The following is a 19,233-nucleotide window of genomic DNA, read 5'->3' as shown; positions in this document are numbered from 1 at the left end:
GACCTTTGATAGGAGGTGTTTACAAAAGATAAACATTAGAATGGTAAAACGTACACAACTGGCCATAAAAAGGACTACAGGACATATATTGAAAGTTGTCGGAAAGATCTATTGAGAGAATGGAGTAATAAGAGAGAAATTTTTCACGGCAAATGGGAATGAGCAGGAACACAATACTCACACACAATGCGAATATCCAGATCCTGAAGAAGTGAGTAATTCAGTCAGTTTGGTGTTATAATTATTGAGCTTCCCACCTGAAAGTCCACTTGTAATATCCTGTAACATAAATTCATAAAACCCATCACTGACAGTCCGAGTAGAAATTCACAACATCCCTTCCTCCTGGCCGAGGATAACCATGCATTGTTCCTGCTGCACATTATTCCTTGTGGAGGTCAACAGTTGATTGGGGGAAAATCTATTTGGGTTTCTAGGAATTTCCACATTGGGGCTTCACGTCACTGAACAGATCAACAGGTGTTTGACACAAGGCAAAGAATGGCCAAGATTTAGTGAGATGCAGGCAGCAGGATTTGCTTCCTTTTCTTTCCTTCTGTGCTGCTGCACTGCCACAATGAGACATCAGCTTTTCCGGCCCAATGCAACTTGATGAACAAGTTGTCTCGATTCTGAGAAATGGGCAGTAAGCTTCTCCCAGTCATTTGAAAAAACGCCCCTTAAAAAGGCAGCAATTACATATGTGTCATGTTGCCCAGTGCTCCCAACAAAAAGATGAGAAGAATGAGGGAGGATCTCATAAAAAGGGATAACAGTCAAGTTCCATGAGGGTTAGAGTTTATGAACGGATATTGATAAATGGGCGACAAGTCGGCAAATGGAGTATAATTTGGGAAAACGTGAAGTTGCTAATTTTTGAGATGACCAAAGAACAGTGTTATTTAAAAATGTAAAATCTGTGGAAAACTGCAACACAAAAAGGATTCAGGAATAACTGTGCAGGAAGCATGAAGCGAGCACACAGTTGCAACAGGTAATCGGGAAGGGTCATGGGATGTTATCCTTATGTCAAGGTGTTTGCAGTAGAAGAGTTTGGAATACATGTCTCAGGACAAACGTACAACTTGCTGGCAAGACCACATCTAGAAGAACGTGAGCAGCTTTTTTGGTCCACTTATTCGAGCAAGTATATAACTTCACTGGAGGCATTTCAAAGAAGATGAACTAAGATGATCATTGGTTTGGAGGGATTATGTTTTAAGCTAAGACTAAACAGGCCTGGAATATACTAACTCGATTTTTTTTGAAGAATGAGAGATGATCTAATTAAAAATACAGGTTTCTCAAAGGAGTTGACAGGATAAATGCTGAGAGAATATTTCTCATTGTGGGAGCGGATTCTTGATCAGGCAGAGAAGAGAGGGTTCTCTTTTGGAATCGTCAGTTTTAAGGCAACACAGACATGGGTAAGGGGATTCAGTCGCGAATGAGCTGGAGTGAGGTGGAGAGAAGGAGCATTTGCGAGATTGAAATTTCTGGCATTTGTGATTGAGAAGATGTATGGTAAGATGTTCATCTTGAGACCAGACATGAGAACATTGAGAAGGGTGCAGTTCAGCCTCAGACAGTTCCCAGTGAGGGGGATGGATTCAGTACAGTACTAAGGAAAAATAATTTGTAATAATAACTGAAGGCAATGTGTTTAACTATCACAAAGTGTTATTGGAGGAAAGTTCAGCTAATCAAGTAGTGGAAGCATGATAAGCAGTTTTATAATTGAGTATCAGTGGAGCAAAGTGATGGAGACGAGTCAGATCTGAACATTGTAGAATACATGTGAAAGTTAACAGTGTGCTTGTGGAAGATCTCAGCTCCTGGCAGTATGTTGGTGAGAAACAGCATGGGCCAAGGATAGATCCTTGAGGGGCATTTACTACGTGGATTTCAGACAGGAAAGAGAGAGTGGAGATGGAGTGGGATTTTCCAATGATGGTGAGGTCAAACATTGGTTTTAAATAGAATGGGCGAGAAGGACATAACCAGAAAAGAGAAACAGACAGAACAAGTAACAATATCTGTGAATTGGCATGGGGGAAGAGGCAAGGAGAAGGAGGAGAAGAAATAAGAGTTGGAATATTTGTAACTTCGCGAGAATAGGGCAAAGGGTTAAGTTGAGCTCTGATAAGGCTTGACATGAGACTGGACAAAGATGCAAGTTTAAGCCTAAAACGAGGAGCAACATGCTAGGCAATTTGGTTTGGTGGGCTCGTGGAAGAGAGGGAAGCAGCAGAGGCAGCTGATTGGATTGTCTCAATCTTAGTGACATAGAAACTGCATGTGTCTCCTTCACTTGCTGTTGGAGCGGAGGATGGAGGAGACTGGATGATGGACGTGTTTTGCAAAGAATGCCTGTGTTAGTGATATTTAAAAATGAGCTAACAAACCTGTTGAATTTAACTTTTATCCAGAATATTAAAATGTACGACAGAAGTCGAGCCTCAAATCCCATCTCAGCAGATGAAATTTGAATTCATGAAATCAGGTGGAATTTGAATTTAATAAAAAAAATGGAATTAAGAATCAACTGTTGCCATGGAACTATTGCTAATGGCAGAAAACAAAAAAATCTATTGTCCTTCAGGGGAAGAAATTTGCCAACCTCCGCAAGCCACTCAGTTGCAAATCACTGCAAAGTCTCAACAAAGCAATGAAACTGGGTGGACCACTTGGCATCTACCAGGGAGCTAGGAAAGACAACTGCAGAATCAGCCCTATCGACTCCCCAAACTCCTGCTTAATAATATCTGGGGTGGCAAAGTTTGGAGAGCCGACTCAAAGACGAGTCAAGAAACAGCGTCAGGCTCATGGAAACACCTTACAAACAATGACACACATCACCATCACTGTCCTTAGTGAAGGCCTGTCCCGGCAGACGTGGCAGAACAGTGCTATTCCAACTGGATTATTTGACCTGGGAGTACTCATTGACTCTGATGCCTGGAAGTCTCATGGCTCCTCCTGATTACCATGAACCATCCTCCCTCTGGTGATAATTCGGCAGCAGTATTATCGCTAGATTATTAATCCAGAGACCCAGACGACATTCTGGGGACCGGGGTTCGAATCCTGCCATGGCAGATAGTGAAACTTGAAATAAATAATGATCGGAAATTAAGAGTCTAATGATGACCATGAAACCATTGCCAATTATCAGGAAAGACCCATCTGGTTCGCTTACGTCCTTGCGGGAAATGTCATCCAGACCAGGTAAGGATGACACATGTGACTCGAAACACAGCGATGTGGTTGACTCTTAACTGCCTTCCAGGTAATAAACACTGGTCCAGCCAGTGATTTCCACATCCCAAGAGTGAATTTTAAGAAACAAAAAAACCTCCTCCATGTTGAACAGCTCTTGGAGGAAGCACTGAGTGTGAATGGCACTTAAGGTACTCAATGCCCACCTTCAGGAGTAGTTTGCAGGAGGATTACCAATCAAGCTGGTCGGGTCCTAAAGGACAAAGCTGCCTGGCTGGGACTGCAGTGGTGACGCACCAAACAAGGAAAACATAGCTCATCGCATCGTCACCAATTTCCCAGCTGCAGAGGCATCTGTCCATGACAGGATTGATAACAGCGACCGCCGCACAGTCCTTTGGAGACAGAGCCTCATCTTAAACTGGAGAATACCGCCCATTGCATTGGGTGGCACGAACTTTGGCTGAAAAGGACAGACTTTGAACAGACACAGGAACTCAAAACCAGATATCTATGAGGCTTTGTGAGAGACTACAACAGCAGCAGACCTTCTCCAGCACAATCTGTAACCTCATGGCCCAGCATATCCTACAGTCAGCCATTGATCCAGGGGACAAACACTAGTTGAGTGGATAGCATCAGAGGGCATGCCAAGAACAGCACAAGGCATACCTACAAATAAGGTGCCAACCTGGTAAAACTACCAAACAGGACTATCTGCATGTCAAATAACATCAGCAGCAAGAATTAGAGCTAAGATAATGAAATGTGAGGCTGGATGAACACAGCAGGCCCAGCAGCATCTCAGGAGCACAAAAGCTGACATTTCGGGACTAGACCCTTCATGAAGGGTCCAGGCCCGAAATGTCAGCTTTTGTGCTCCTGAGATGCTGCTGGGCCTGCTGTGTTCATCCAGCCTCACATTTCATTATCTTGGATTCTCCAGCATCTGCAGTTCCCATTGTCACTGATAGAATTAGAGCTAAGCCACCCCATAACCAATAGATCAGATGTAAGCTCTGCAGTTCTGCCAAACACAGTTGTGAATGGTGATGGACAATTAAAACAACTCACTGGAGGAAGCATGCCAAAAATCCCAATCCTTACTGACAGAGGAGCCCAAACTATGCAAAAGATAAGACTGCAGCAATATTGAGCCAGAAGTGCCAACTGGATGATCCATCTCAGCATTCTCCAGAGGTCCCCGACATCAGAGATGTGAGTTTTCATCCAATTTGATTCATTTCAAATAATATTAATAAATGAATGAAAGGTTACAGACCCTGGCAACACTCTGGCAATAGTACCGATGACTAGCGCTCTAGAGCTTGCTAGCGCCAAGCCAAACTGTTTCAGTCCTGCTACAGTGCTGGCATCTATTGACAATTTGGAAAACTGCCCAGGTCTGTTCAGCACAAAAACACAGCAAATCCAACCCGACCAATTTCCCCTCAAGCAATCTACTCTCTATCATCAGTAAAGTGATGGAAGGTGTTGACAACCGCGGTATTAAGCAGCACTTACTCAGCAGTAACCTGCTCAGTGACACCCAGTTTGGGTCACAGCGGGCAGTCGGTTCCTGATCTTATTACAGACTTGATCCACAAATTCACAAACAGCTGAATTCCTGAGGTGAGGTGAGGGTAAACAGCAGAGCCCTGCACCAAAACCACTTATTTCCACTTCAGTGGAAATGACCCGACAGTGACACCTTAGTTTCAGCTCATTTGCTGAGCCTCTCATCTATTCCTGTGTTACCTCTAGACTTAACTATCCAAACTCACTGCCAGTCAGCCTCCCACATTCAACGTCCCTGTAACCTCAAGAATACCTAAAATTCTGCTGCACACAAGTTCATTTGTCCCAAGACCTGTTCACCATCACTGCTGTGCTCCCTGACCCACAAAGGCTCCTATTTATAAGCAACAATTTAAAATTCTCATCCTTGATTTAATTCCTGGCTGTGATGAGCCCTATCTCCCTGCACCACACAACCTTCAAGACTTCGATAACTCATTTAGTTTCAGCTCCAACAATGCGCTTTGTCATTGCTTCACGACTGGAGGCTGTTTCTACAGTTGCCAGGCAACATGGTCTGGAATTCCCCTGATAAACCTCTTAGGTTTGCTTTCCTTCTTTAAGATAGTCAGGAAAACCTGCAAATTTAGTTACTTTTTGGTCACTTGATCTAATGTGGCCTTATGTCAAAAGTTTCTGGACAATATTTTTGTGAAATTATAAAACATGATAAAAATACAAATTGTTTGTTGATTTGGACACACCATCAGCTCTTCAGTATCGCTAGATGACCGATCTGTAACTTCTCAAATGACCGCATTGTGGGAGCACCTTCATCGTGCGAACTGCAGCAGGACACGAAAGTTAAACATCACCTTCTCCACAGGCAACAGGGCTTTGGCAACGATCGCTGGCATCTGCAGAAGGAGAAACAGAGCAAATGTTGAAGTGCAAATTTAATGACGAGAATAAAAATGCTGTCGAATTTGATGGTCTGAAATGGAAGAAAAATGCACTCTCTTTCTGGGAATGTGTGTCCTGGCTGTAAAAGATACCGTTCAAAAATTAATCTGGTAAGACAGCAGCAGATGGTGAGGGGGTGGGCAGCAGTGGAAAATTTCTTCACAAAAAAGGTAAAGGAATTAACAGTAAAATACTACAGAGATCAAATATACCCATCATTACAGACCGACACCGACAAAGGTGATCAGGGAGCACAGAGTAGGAGCAGTGCGAGCTGCTGCTATCCCACACTCTGGGAAAGAAATCCAGAAGGAACAAACACTTGGATAAGAGATAATAGCAACTGCAGATGCTGGAGAATCCGAGACAACAAGGTGTGGAGCTGGATGTACACAGCAGGCCAAGGAGCATCTTAGGAGCAGGATAGGTGACGTTTCAGGCCTGGACCCTTCATCAGAAATGGGGGAGGGAAAAGGATTCTGAACTAAGTAGGGAGAGAGGGGGAGACAGAATGAAGATGGAGAGAGAAGATAGGTGGAGAGGAGACAGATAAGTCAAAGAGGCAGGCATGGAGCAAGTGAAGGAGAGGACAGGCGGGGAGGTAGAGAGGTGATAGGTCAGTCCAGGGAGGACGAACAGGTCAAGGTGGTGGGATGAGGTTAGTATGCAGGAAACAGGGATGCAGCTTGAGGTGGGAGGAGGATATACAAGAGAGGAAGAACAGGTTAGGGAGGTGGGGACAAGCTGGGCTAGTTTTGGGATGCGGTTGGAGGAGGGGAGATTTTGAAGCTTGTGAAATCCACATTGACACCATTGGGCTGCAGGGTTCCCAGGCAGAAAACGAGCTGCTGTTCCTGCAACCTTCGGCTGGCATCGCTGTAGCACTGCAGGAGGCCCAGGATGGACACGTCGTCTGAGGAATAGGACGGGGTGTTGAAATGGTTCGTGACTGGGAGGTGCAGTTGTTTATTGCGAACCGAGCGTAGATGTTCTGCAAAGCCGTCCCCAAGCCTCCGCTTGGTTTCCCCGATGTAGAGGAGGCCACAACAGGTACAGGGGACACAGTATACCACATTAGCAGATGTGCAGTTGAACATCTGCTTGATGTGAAAAGTCTTCTTGGGGCCTGGGATGGGGGTGAGGGAGGTGGTGTGGGGGCAGGTGCAGCAATTCCTACAGTTGCGGTTGAAAGTGCCAGGTGTGGCGGGGCTGGAGGGGAGTGCGGAGCAGACAAGGGAGTCACGTACGGAGCGGTCCCTCTGGAATGTTGACAAGGGTGGGGAGGGGAAAGTGTCTTGGATGGTGGGGTCGGATTGCTGATGGCGGAAGTGTCAGAGGATGATGCGTTGGATCCGGAGATTGGAGGAGTGATATGAGGGGATGAGAGGGGATTCTTTTTCGGTTGTTATTACAGGGACGGGCTGTGAGGGAGAAGTTGTTGAAAAATGCAGGAGACACAGTGAAGGGCATTCTTGATTACTTCCGGGGGGGAGGGGAAGTGGGGGCTGGGGTTGCGGTCCTTAAAAAACAAGGACATCTGAGATGTACGGGAGTGGAACCCTGGGAGCAGATGCGGCGGAGGTGAAGGAATTGGGAATAGGAGATGGCTTTTTTGCAGGACGGTGGGTGGGAGGAGGTGTATTCTAGGTAGCTGTGGGAGTCAGTGGGCTTGAAATGGATATAGGTTTCTAGATGGTTGCCCAAGACAGAAACAGAAGTCCAGGAATGTGAGAGAGGTGTAAGAGATGGTCCAGGTGAACTAAAGTTTGGGGTGGTAGGTACTGGTGAAGTGGACGAACTGCTCGAGCTCCTCATGGGAGCACTAGGCAGCACCGATACAGTCATCCGTGTACTGGAGGAAGAGGTGGGGTTCAGGGCCAGTGTAGGTACGGAAGAGGAATTGTTCAAAAGAAGCAGGCATAGCTTGGGCCCATGCGGGTACCCATGGCCACCCTCTTTGTCTGTAGGGTGTGGGAGGAGTTGACAGAGAAGTTGTTGTGGGTGAGAATGAGTTTGGCAAAGCACCTAAAGTTGGCAGGTGGGGGGTGGTCAGTGGAGGGGTACTGATCAGACCTGCAGGACAGAAAATAGCGTAGGGCTTTTAGGCCATCTGTATGGGGACTGCAGGTGCTAATGTGGTATACTGCATCCGCTCTACCCTTTGTGGCCTCAACTACATCGGGGAAACCAAGCAGAGGCTTGGGGACCACGTTACAGAACTTCTACGCTCAGGTCGCACAAAACAACTGCTCATCCCCACTTCCTTAACCTGTTCTTCCTCTCACCTATCCCCTCCTCTCAACTCAAGCTGCACCCCCATTTCCTACCTGCTAACCTCATCCCAACCACTTGACCTGTTGGTCCTCCCTGGACTGACCTATCCCCTCCCTACACTCACCTTTACCTGCTCCATCCCCACCTCTTTAACTTGTCTGTCTCCTCTCCACCTGCCTCCCCCTCTCTCCCTATTTATTTCAGTATCCCCTTCCCCTCCCCCATTTTTGAAGGGTGTAGGCCCGAAAACGCCAGCTTTCCTGCCCCTCTCTGATGCAGCCTGTCCTGCTGTGGTCCTCCAGCCCCACAGCTTGTTCTCTCACTTTAAGCCAGAGGCGGCTGCGCATGCGCCCAGCTTGAGCTTGGCCCTTCTAAAGTTTCAAAGCTGCCGCGCATGCGCCCGGCGGATCATTGCCCCCTAATAAAGATGGTGGCGGTCACACAGGCCTATCGCCATCTGAGGCATTGATTTGTTTCCTGCAAACGTGAGTCTGGGAGTTTCAAACGCGTGTGTTTTCCGACGTGCACTAAGTGTTTCTAAAACTTCCAAACCCATACGAATATCACTCCCCTCCCGCTTTCTGCCGTTTTGCTTTCTTTACCGTGTCCTGCTCTTACCTCAATTGCACAAATCTTGGTCTCAGCGAAGGAGCTAGGCCCGAAACGTCAGCTTTCCTGCTCCTCTGATGCTGCTTGACCTGCTGTGTTCATCCAGCTGCACACCGTGTTATCTCGGAGTCTCTGGTATCTGCAGTTCTGATTATCTCAGCGACTCTGGACCGGTCACGTGGTTTTCACCGATCCCGCCCCTTCTTCATTCCGATTGGCTAGAAGGGCAGGGACTTCCGCCCGGCGCTGCACTGCATCTCTGTGCTCGTATTGGTCGCGCACTGACATCAATCACCCAGACGCCATTATGAGCTGGAGCATGCGCAGTGTTTTGTGTTGTCATTGTCAGAAGCAAATGATGGTCGTCACAATGTTGCATTTTGAGACAAATGGGACTGAGAACTGGATGAGAAAGAATGTTACATTAGCGACCCTGGGGTTTTAATAAGTCGCTCTGAGGAAGGGGCACTGCACCCGAAACGTTAACTCTGTCTTTTTACCCTCACAGATGCTGCCAGACCTGCTGAGCTTTTCCAGCAACTTTGTTTTTGTTCCTGATTTACAACATCCCAGTTCTTTTGTTATTTTTTAATAAGTTGCAATTGAAAAGGCTTCCTGCAGCTCGAAGCTAAAGATAGCTCTTGATACCGCTCTTTCAGCGAATAGAGAAATGGCGGTGAAATAAGGATAATAAATACACGTATAGCAGTCCTCAGGTAAGATGTAAAGAGAATAGCTATGAATATGAAGAACATCACGTGGTGAAGTCAGATAAGTGTTGTTTTAATGAACTGTGATTGGGCAGAGAGGGAGGTTAATCAAAAAAGAACAAGCATAAAAGAGATTCTCAAGAAAGGTCTGTGCAATGGAAAACAACGAGAATCAGAAGATGAAAGCTCAAGACGGAGTTTGAAGACCAAGGCTGCAAAAACGTCAATGAGTTGTTTAACTGCTAGTTATTGGCATAAGCAGCATAAACCACACTCAACTGGAAATAGCTGTCTGAGTTTGTCACTGTAGTTTACTTCATAACAGATAAACTCCAAACTTTGTCTCAATAAAGCTGGCAGTTGGTTCACAAATTAGTTCTGCTGCCAAGTCTGTTCCTGTTTGAAAAGGGGTATAGATCACATTTAAGTAGACAGTGCTAAATCTCAATCCAGGCTGGCAGCCAAACTCCACTCCGTCACCACTGACTCCATCCCTGCCCCTGGTAACTGGCTGGTAACACTGCTCACAGTCATGGTGCAATATTTCACCCCAAGATGAGCTTCTAACCACATTACTCACCCCCACACTCATTATCACAAAGACCATATACAATTTCAACCTCAGCAGCATCTCAGTTCATCTGCTGCTGAAACTCTCATCCATTCCTTTGTTACCTCTCGACTTAACTCCCCAAACACAATCCCAGCAGGCTTCTTAATTCTACTTCCCTGAAATCTTGAGAAGATCCAAAAATCTGCTGCACGTGTGTTTACTCTCACCCATTTCAACGTCTTTGAGTTTTGCCATCCTGTCCTCACTAACATAAACATTTTCTGGGTGACAAAGCATCAAGGTATTGAAATTCATATCCTTATTTTGAAATTTTGTTATCACACCTCCATTTAATAGTCCCTCCAGCTGCAAAACCCTCTGAGATATATCTGAAGAAGGGTCACTGGACACAAAACAATAATGCTGCTCTCTATCCACAAGCATTGCCAGATAAGCTGAGTTTCTCATCAATTTCTGCTTGTGTTACTACTTTCAAGCGCCTACTGTTCTTTTGCTTTTTCCTTCAAAACAGTTTTTCTCCCTGACTTCCAACCTCCAGTAGATTTCTGGTTTTAACTCTTCCACCTTTTTCATGTTTTCAGTTTCCAAGGCCGTAAGCTCCTGAATTTACTCCCTAAACATACCTGGTTTTCAAAGTCCCTTAGTTTGTTCAGGATATTCCTTGAAACCTACTTCTTTGGTCAGCTTTGGGTCACTTGTCCTAATAAGTGCCTGGCATCAAATGTTGTTTTGTGACAACCTTGTGTAATATGTCAGATCATTGGATTGAATCAAAAATGTGAAAACATTTAATTTGTTCTTTTGGAAAACATCACTAATCCTTCACGATAATTTGGTAACTCCTTACCTAATATCATTGCAAGTGCGACTTCACCTCACGACCTGCACTGGTTCAGAAAGGTCAAACATCAAATTCTCCAGATGTAACTGAGGATTGGCAATAGTTACTGATACCTGTGGAGAGTGATCCAAGTTAACGTATCAGGATATGGTGAATGAATGACGTGGTGCAGAACTTGTTGGGTAATATAAGCTCAGAAACAGAACAGTGATGGCTTCCTTCTGACTCGAGAGGGTCTAACTTTACTTTTTAATTGAAAAATGTTCAGGTTCATTCATAGTTTTTCACGGAGAATAAATTGTTTATCTTATTCAGCTGCATGTGTACAATAAATTTCTTTAGATGTGAGGTCAAAGAAATTCAAATCTATTCCCCATCCTCCCACAGACTTTGTCTCACTGTTAGGGTGCCTACTCATGGACCTAGGTTATCCAGGTACATGATTATTTGACGTTTACATCACATTTAAGACAGCCGTTAAACATGCTTTTGGCACGCCAGCCTTCATTGCTCAATCGTTTCAGTTTAGGAGTTGGGAAGTCATATTGAGGTTGCACAGGATGTTGATGAGACCTCTTCTGGAATTCAGTGTGCGGTTTCTGTCACACAATTACAGGAGGCATATTATGAAGCTGGCGAGTGTTAAGAAGAGGTGTACCAGGATGTTGCCTCATATGGAAGATTTGATTTATAAAGAAAGGTCGGATAGACTTTGACTTTTCTTGCTGGTGCTTAAGAGGTTGAGAGGCGGCCTGTTAGGAGTTCATACAATAATTAGACGAAGATAATATGAATTGTGGTCGTCATTTCTCAAGGATGGGAGATTTCAAGACTAGGGGATGTTTTTTAAGTTGCGAGGAGATTATTTCATAAAAAAAATGAGGCAGAATTTTGCAATGACTGTGAATAAAACAATGGCAACTTCCAGCAGAGAAACAGGTGGCAAAGAAACAGGTGACAGTGAAGCAGGCATGTGAGGATAAGTGTGTTTTGTTTGCCAGTGACATTCACCGCTTCACAAAGTGGGGAACATTGAAGTGCAGCAGTGACGGTGATTATTTTGCAGGATATTCACCTTGCAAATGTTTTTTTTCCACCACTATCCCTGATTACATCACAAGTCGACAGGATGAAAGCTGCAGCAAGATGTGTGGAGCCAGTGGTGTAATTGATACGGCATCTGAATTTGAATTGGAAGTTTGGAATATTGTATCCTCTCTCACTCGAGTGAAGTTGACAGCTTTTCTACCCTTGCAAATTGACAGACGCTTCCGAAGAGGAATGTCTGCCCAGAGCTCTTTGTGTCAGGTTCCCAGCAGCTGAAGTGAATGGATTGCTGGGTTCTGGAAATTGAAAATTGAAATTGAAAGGTAATTGAGTAACATGAGTGTGGGGCGACTTCAACTCACTGTCTATTTCATATCCCAGCTCATGGCAATGGTACCCATTGTCAGGAGAAACTGCTTGCGTTCCACATAAAGCTGCCTTTTGTCGGGAAACCTTGTGTACAGCAGAGAAGCGGGTAGAACAGTGTGTGTATAATATCACAAAGACTGCCAGCTGATGTTCATCCTGTCTGTCCTGTTTCCTTCCTGTCTGTCTGATATAATGTTTGTGGCAATCGTTGCATGGTGTTTTGCAAACAATGTCAGTTCTGCATGTTGTGGGTATGGTGTCTTTAGTCCTTGAGAATGTTTGTCGTAGCATGGCTTTGGGCTTGTGTGCTACCTTAACTCCTCGTTGTCAGAGGAGTTGTCAGTTCTGATATGTTCCTGATGTGTGGCAGTGTGTCCAGTGTGTTCGGGCATAATGTGTCCTCTTCGTGCTGCTGTTTAGTCAGCACCTGCGGATGAAATTGCAGGGATATCCATTCAAAGCAAAGATTTTGTATTGGTGTTCTTCCTCTTTCTGCATAGTTCTGGGTCATTGCAATGAGTGGTGGCCCGTTTAAATAGTGTCCCGACACAGCTTAGTTTGTGCACCACTGGCCTGAGTTAGTTGCCAAATTAAAAGTATCCGAGCCCCTTGAGGCACTGACCCGAGTTGTTGTGTGCAAAAGACAACACACAAAGGACGGTCCTTGTGTGATTGATCCAATGTGATCTGTATGCCAGGGTAAACAGTGAAGACTAGTCTTCAACACCCACATTGAACCTGGCTCCACTTGGCCTCCAGCCAACTCTCACAAACTACCATTGCCCTTCACTTTTCCTGGCCTCCCCTCTATTCTTGTTTTAAACTGATTGCGCATCAGGCAGTTTCAGCTGGCATTGCTGATGTGGGACTGTAACATGGAGTGAATCGATTTTGACTGATAATGACATAATTCTGCTTCTCAAGATCAGTCAATATTTCAGATTTATTACTTTAAATGATAACCATGAACAGGCTACGACAGTGAAGGCACTGAATCGTAATCTCTGGACCAGCAGGAAAGATCAGTTTATGGCACTCAGGACACTGTCTGATTCAGCCTTGCATTCTCCCAACCTTCTGCACATGATGCCCCTCTGCTCTGTTTCGGTTTTGTTACGTCTTGATATATAATAGTCTCCAGTTATCTATTCTTTTGTTATTTCCAATACATGAGACCCTCTTTCCATGTCTTGTGCCTGGCTGCACAGCTCAGTGGTCAGAGCACTGGTCTCAGAAACAAGTGGTTGTGAGTTCGAGCCTGTGATAGTGTTTGTACACCCCCTGCTTCAAAGGTCAAAAAGAGCCCTTTAAAAATTATCTGAAGTTATAACAGTATCATTTCCTCCACAGACCAGAAATATGTGTGAATTTCCACATTGCTGTTTGTCCTTCCACTTGAGGAGGAGCATTTGGAATGGCAGGAAGCAGCTGACATCAGTGATGTTTGGCTGGAAGTACAAGGTGAAGCAGGAAAACTGCAGGTGAGCAATGGGGGAGGAGCACAAACCCAGGGCATCCATCAAATACTTCCATTTGTTGCTGTGAATAGGTTGTAGTTTTGGAGTCTGGAATGGGACAATAGAGCCAAGTGAGTGAAGTTCTGCTTTCTGGGGGTTGCTCTCTCCGAAAGCCTCTGGCACTCTTGGTGGAAGGTGTCCTTGTTAGTTTCGTTCTGTGGGTGAAAATGAGGGTCACTTCCCCGAGGGGGCATGGACACAGTCTTCCCACCTCAAACTTCAGTTTTGCTTGTTGGTTCCTCAAAGTGTTGACCCAGAAACCCGCAGAGCACACACTTCATTGGGGAGACAATGGCCTGAGGTTGTTATCACTGGACAGTTAATCCAGAAACCCAGATACTATGTTGGGGACTTGTGTTTGAATCCCGTTGCAGCAGATGGCGGAATTTGAATTCAATACAAACCTGGATTTAAGGGTCGAATGATGAGCATGAATCAGTTCTCCTTTAAGGGAAGTAAACTGCCAGCCTCGCTTACATGTAACTCCAGACCCACAGCAACGTGGTTGACTCTTAACTGCTCTCTGGTCATTTAGGAATGGGTAATAAATGTTAACCTAGCCAGTGATGCCCTCATCCCGTGAATGAATTTAAAAAATATGCCAGGAATTCCTCTTGTATGGAATGATAACTGTTTTGCTTTGCCCAATCTTTATGCAGACTGAAGTCACCTGACTCTGAACTCAGTGACCTTTCATCGTAATTAGAGCTCTCCCTTTCTGCTGGTGTCTTCAATTTCCTTTTTAGTACCTTCTGCTAAAATTACCACTAGTGTTGACTGGGATGTATATACATTGACCGCGGTCAATTTCCGTCCCTTGATGTTTCTAAACTGTACCTAGACTCCATTTCACCAGAACTAACATCCATTTTCATTACCATATTAATTTTACTCTCGAACCAGCAATGCTAACCTACCTCCTCCTTCTTGTCAGTCCTTCCAAGAAACTGAATACCCCTGGAGCCCAGCTTCAGACATCGTAAATGTTTTGGTTTCTGATTTACCAAAACACCCTGGATACTGGAAAAGTCTGAATGAAGTAGAAATTAGCAGTTGTAACACTGCTATTTAAGAAAGAAGGAGGAGCAAAAATAAGGAATAAAGCCAGTTAACATGACTTTAATCAGTTGGGAAAGTGCTTAATAATGTTCCTTCATAAAGTATGTTTCAGCAATGCACTTAAAACAAAAATTGTATCATCTGATGAAATCAACATGTTCAATCCAGAAGAAGACATTGCATGATGGAGACAGGACAGTTGCAGGTAAGTCCAAGGCCACCCTGGGGCCAGGCATGTTTGACAATTTCATTCCTTTTTCAGAGTCAAACAAGTGAGGTCGCAAAGAGGAAACCGACAGCTGCATAACACTTGGATTCCCAAGAGGCATTTTGTAGGGTGTCACACTGGTGGCTAATAGATAAGAGAAGGGCTCTGGAACTGAAGGTAATGTATGAGCATGAATAGAGAGTTGGTGAACATGCAGGACATAACACTAAGTGTTATTGTGACTGTGATGAGAGGAGTGCAAAGGATTCAAAGGTCAATGTAAAGGTTGAATTAACCTCCAGGATGTTTTTAATGGATTTTCAGGACAGATGAGACCATCCTTCCTCTTGACAGCTGACCAGCCAGTCTGGCCACCAAATAAATTAATAGACGTATTGGTCACATTGGCAGGCCTCCTGGTGCCTTCACCCCCATGGGCAATATACCAAGAAGGCTGTTAAGGGAAGATGGCGGAGATGGGAAACTGCATCCATGACATGATGCCCACGTTTACAAACAAGCCCTCCCCACATGACAACCGCGTACACAGAGATGAAGTGGAAAACAGCAGGTAACTGCTCGAACAGGTTTTGTGTTCTTTCTCAGGAAGGTTTTCTTTTAAAAAAGAATAAGCCCAGTGACATCACAATGGTTTGCCTGTGATGCCATAAACACAAACAAGAATAAACAATAACTGCTGTGTGTCTACACTTCATGTTGAGACAACGTGAGGTGAACATTGCAGACTTGTAGCTCTGCAGTTTCAAGTGCGCATCGCTTATTTCTTTTCTCTCCCTCATCAGTGTAATTAGAACTAACACTAATTGAAGCGGAGGGAAAGGAGCAATACCTTCATGGTATCACTCTTGGTTGTGAGAAGAGTTTTGAGGTAATTTGAATTCAATATATACTGGACACTATTTGTAAAGAAATTGGATTTTAGTACGAATTTCAAAGACGGGAAAACTGGAAAAATGATGAGACTGTGGGGTAACCCGATTGAATTGATGCGTGTATGTTGTGGGTCACAATGGTTCCAGTACTTGCCAAAACCAAAATTATATTGGCCACATTTTTGTGTCCACTCTTTGATGAAGCAAAATGTTTCTTCTGGTCTTTGCTGAAGGTGATATTAGCAGGGAAAATGTTCATCTCGGATGACCACAAGATCCCATTATCACAACAATTCGCAAAAAAAACAAGAATGGAATTCTCCCGTATAAATCATCTACTATTTATCCCTCAGTGAATGTTATTTCAATGGAGAAACTAGTCATTACCAATTGTTATTCATGAAAACGTGCTTTCTGCACATTAACCAGTGCCTTTCCAACATTACAGCAGCCAAAAAATAGTATTTGGATGAAAAAGGCCCTTTGGGAAATCATTCCAGATGTTCAAGGAGTTGAATTAGAGCAAAGCTTCGTTGAGTTTCATTTTGAACTGAAGTATCTGAAGGGTGATGTCCTGGCTGCTCAGTTGACAAGTTAAAATGTTAAATTGTTGAAGGAAGACCAAGTAGACAGTGAAGAGGCAAATGAATATTTGACAAAAAAATGAGGCTGAAGTCAGCAGTTGATATTTTTTGGTCTAGTATTTAAGTGTGATCGTACTCTTTCTCTTTTCATGTTGAATTTGGCTTTTACTTTTATGGTGTTTTCATTTGTCTTTTAGGTTTGACGATACTTCACCTTTCTCATTCCTCAGACTCCAACCCACTTTGATTCTGAAAGGTATGAGTTATCATTAATTTTTCACAAAGCACAAGCTTCAATCCAGTTCCTTGTCTCCCTGTGTTCAGTCAGGCATTGACTCACTTATTCCAGACCTCACATGGAAATTTGCCTTTCGAGACAATGGGAACTGCAGATGCTGGAGAATCCAAGATAACAAAGTGTGGAGCTGGATGAACACAGCAGGGAACTGCAGCAGCTTGGCCTGCTGTGTTCATCCAGCCCCACACCTTGTTATCTTGGAAATATTCAGCTCCTTTGTTCCATTTGCTCATACTCATCTCTGACATATTAAATTAGATTAGATTCCCTACGGTGTGGAAACAGGCCCTTCAGCCCAACAAGTCCAAACCGCCCCTTGAAGCATCCCACCCAGACCCATCTTCCTTTCACCCACACACCCTTCAACACTACGGGCAAATTAGCATGGCCAATCCACCTAGCCGACACATCTTTGGACTGTGGGAGCACCCAGGGGAAACCCATGCAGACACGGGGAGAATATGCAAACTCCACACAGTCAGCCTGAGCCTGGAATCGAGCCCGGGTTCCTGGCACTGTGAAGCTGCAGTGCTAATCACTAAGCCACCATGCCTCCCATATCCGACGAGATTAAAACAGCAGCGGTCCATTGACACCTGTGAAAAGTAGTAGTTGTCAGCCTTGCATCAATGACAGCAGCCTGACCCTGGAGTCAGACATTTCTCAGTGTAATATCACTGAGCACAATGAGGACTGATGTGGCAGTCCCCTTGAGCGACCTTGACAGACTGAGCTTTAGGTGACCCGACATCTAACTGATGTCTCTCCAGTTTCCCAGCTGTTTTCTCCCCACTCCCCACACTGGGTTCAGTCTCCCACTGGGCTGACTGAGTCCCACTCACTGGACTGCAGAGGTGTGGACTCTGAGAAGCTGACTGCCTCGGGTGTCCATCTGGCAGTGCCCATTACCCTGTATTAATGCCAGAGACTGCTCTTGGTGAACCTATCCTGCATGAAGGCAGCCGACCTTGCCTCGACTGTGGGTTACTCCCTTTAGATTCTGAGACAGTGCTTCCAGGGTGTGTAGAGTGATTTTTATTCATATATTGATGTGAAAGCTTTGTTGATTTTTATTTTGAGTGGCCTAAAAAGTCTGAAACCTGACATCCGTGTTGGCTTAGTTAGGATTTTAGAGTTGTGTTTTCTAAGCAAGAGCAATGTGATATCAGAAGAGCAAACAGATCATGGACAGATGTAACTACACTGAAGTCAGCATTTTATCTTTTTTGGTCCAGTATTTAATTTTTATGGCAGTCTTTCTCTTTACATGTTTAATTTTGTTTTGTCTGTCATGATGTTTTCATTTATCTTATAGATTTGACTGTTATTTCCGGTCAGTCAGCTTGCCGAAGCAGTCAGATTTCCGTCATACTACTCTGAATAAAAATGGTTTGTACTATCCTTGGTTTTTTACACATGACAAATTCCAATCCCCTGATTACTTATTCTTCATATTCCTATATACCATCCAACACTCACTCACTCGCACGTTCTTCCACGATGTGCAAGATGTTTTATATATTTGGTCACAGGTTTGTCCCATTTCATTCTGAGGGAGCTGAAATATTTGAAGGCTGATGCTCTCGTCTGCTCACTTGGCCTTTTAAAGTTTCAATTGTTGTAAGGAAGAGCAAGATGATATTGAAAGAGTAAACAACATTTGTGTTGACCATGAGGGATTGTCCTTCTCAACTTCTCCCCGTGCCTGACATGCTGGTTAAACAACCACCAGCTGTCTCTCTCTCTCACTCATGTGAGCACAGCCCTATGATGTGGTGTGATAATGGTGACTTTTTTTTTCGAAAGGTGGGTCACTTTGAAACAGACAAGCGGGTTTTTCTTGTGATAATCACTGACTGTTTATGTCAGGAAATATCTATTGCTGCACTTTTCAAATCCAAGCTATGTCCGTTGGGTGTGAAATCTGGCGACAGACGTTTTTCCAAAAATGTTGTCCGTTGGAGCTTCTGAAGTTGGAGTCTGTTGGGTTCATTCAGAACTTCAAGACTACCATTTATGTTATGCCAGTGTATTCACGGTAAATGGATAAATGGTGGATAAATGGAGTTAAGAGAGAAACACATCATGATGTGATACAATGGAGCAAGCTCAAGAGACCTTATTCCTATGAATTCAGAAAATATAGTTTAAGTTCTGAGATATTCAGCAAGCAAACTGTAAGACAAATGGAGTAACAAAAGTATGCTGTGTACGAGGATAGAGATCTGTTCAAACTTTTCTAATTGGTATTAATTAAGTAAGCGACGTGCAAATTCTTCTTTTCAATTTAAGACTGAGATAGAATAGTCACCCAATTTACATTCATGATGAACATAGAACAACGATATAATCATGAAGAGGAATTGTGTCCCTTGATGTAGTGTAGTGGGGGTGGTGAACATAACTGTCATGTTTTTCGTAAATTTTTGACAATCATCATGACTAGAACTAACTTATAGCCACAAACTGGAGTGTGTTAATAGGAGTTAAGTGTGGACATTAGATGGTGTTTCAATCACTGGCCACATTCCACTGCTCTGCCACATGCTG

General features: G+C 44.2%; 1 long non-coding RNA gene across 3 annotated transcripts in view; it reads right to left on the bottom strand.

The window, feature by feature from the left end:
• The window catches only part of LOC132208593 (uncharacterized), a 49,910-nt gene extending 41,151 nt beyond the window's left edge, over window positions 1–8,759 (bottom strand). For all 3 annotated transcript variants that reach the window (XR_009444723.1, XR_009444724.1, XR_009444722.1), the window contains exons 1-3: window positions 8,593–8,759; window positions 5,502–5,654; window positions 182–279 (exon numbers count right to left, since the gene is read on the bottom strand). This is a non-coding gene — a long non-coding RNA (uncharacterized LOC132208593). The remainder of the gene's footprint in view (window positions 1–181; window positions 280–5,501; window positions 5,655–8,592) is intronic.
• Between the last annotated feature and the right edge of the window lie 10,474 nt (window positions 8,760–19,233).

Source organism: Stegostoma tigrinum, unplaced genomic scaffold (assembly GCF_030684315.1).
Source record: "Stegostoma tigrinum isolate sSteTig4 unplaced genomic scaffold, sSteTig4.hap1 scaffold_49, whole genome shotgun sequence".
NCBI classification, from domain to species: domain Eukaryota; kingdom Metazoa; phylum Chordata; class Chondrichthyes; order Orectolobiformes; family Stegostomatidae; genus Stegostoma; species Stegostoma tigrinum.
The sequence above is the reverse complement of the archived record's forward strand: the minus strand, read 5'-3'. Positions and strand labels throughout refer to the sequence as shown.